General features: G+C 45.2%; 1 pseudogene; it reads right to left on the bottom strand.

Annotated features, from left to right (window-relative positions):
* LOC103598518 overlaps positions 1–845 on the bottom strand; it is a 1,880-nt pseudogene extending 1,035 nt beyond the window's left edge.
* Positions 846–1,625: the final 780 nt, after the last annotated feature.

A 1,625-nucleotide genomic window follows, 5' to 3' on the forward strand; every position in this document is an offset into this window, starting at 1 on the left:
CAAGCTAGATAATTGGGAAAGGTTCCAGGAGCCATTGGCAGATGACACGAGCTCAGTCCTCATCATCATCATCATCATCAGCAGCAGCAGCAGCAGCAGAAGCAGCAGTGGCGTTGGCCTCCCGAAGGGTCCCGGAGGCCCTGGCAGCAACAGCGTCCCACAGTAGTAGCGGCCTCCCCGTGGCCCTCGGGGGGCATCCCAGGGTGGGGGGCCCTGTGGATCAGAGCCACTTGTCCTTCACACTTAAGTGTATAACCCAGGACACCTGGGTGCACATGCACAATTACATTAGACAATATCCAACGAACACCCGGGCACACATACATATTTACGTCAAATGCTTGGCAAGATTCTGAGCATCTGAGGGGCCCTGACCATTTTCCTTCACTTTCCCTACATCCTTCCAAGCAACCGCAGCAATGATCATGGTCATGAAGTACATTTTAGGCTTTTCTTCCTTTAATGTGAAGAGGTGTTTCCACCAGCCCGCAGCTCTGCATCGAGTGTTTACTAGATTGCTGCAAATTTCATGGAATCTTTACTGTTGTTCAGTGGTCCATTACTGGAGCCAAAAATTCTAGGCACTAGAATGGGAACTAGGTTGTGAGCCAAGTACAAAAACATAACAAAACAGGAAACACCGGACAGAACAGATGGAGCTAGATAGTGGATAATCAGAAACGCCAAAGAAACCACACCCATGACGGCAGGTGGAAATTAGACTCTTTCCCATCAGTGGACTTTATCAGCCATCAGCATCCCTTCTCTCCATCCTTGCAGCTGCTCTTCTAGACTGCAGTCTCTGCAGCCAGCAGGTTGGTGCTGCGATTATCTTTCTTGGCCATTGTCCTTGAGGCGCATTCTCAGGGAGAGCAACCTTCCCCCCAGACCCACAAGACGACCCTGGCTTGGCATAACCTTTTGACCATAAAAAATGTCCCTCACATCAAGGAAAAGACTGATTATTCTGCAGCCATGGTAACATGTAGCCACCCACTTTTATACCCTTTTAATTGATCGATGACAACCCATATCCGGTAAACATGCTTTTCAAGCCAACCAATCTAACAGCCCTTTGCTTCTTCTGACTTTTGGCCAATCAGCAACAGACTCACTCCAGTTAAGTGAGTGCCAACCAATCAACAACAGCCTCACTGGAGCACCATGTTTCTGCAGATGATGTCAATCCTCTAATGCTCTGAAAGTCCATCAACCTCTGAACTCTCAGCTTCTCAAAACCATATATAAATAAGATCATCATAATTATTTTGCTATATGGTACAATGAATGAATGACTCATCATTCATATACAGCCTCCTTCATATTACAGGATTTGAAGTTCTGACAAACAACCTGTGAGCTTCATTTTATCATCTCTAAAATGGAGATGATATCAATTCTCATAGGATCTTGTGATAATTAAATGAAATAGTATTTCTGAAATAATTAGGCCAAGTACATAGCAAACACTCAATAAAGTTCACTCTCTCCTGCCTTCTTATCCACTCTAAAGTGGAATTGGATGTAAGCTGCAGTCTGTTTCCGATGTCCTGTGGCTAGAATAGTTCACTAAAACACAGGAAAGGTCTTCTAATAGAGTGATCTTGTTAACAGAGCACATGTGG

Source organism: Galeopterus variegatus, unplaced genomic scaffold, assembly GCF_000696425.1.
Source record: "Galeopterus variegatus unplaced genomic scaffold, G_variegatus-3.0.2 Scaffold2656, whole genome shotgun sequence".
Lineage (NCBI taxonomy): Eukaryota > Metazoa > Chordata > Mammalia > Dermoptera > Cynocephalidae > Galeopterus > Galeopterus variegatus.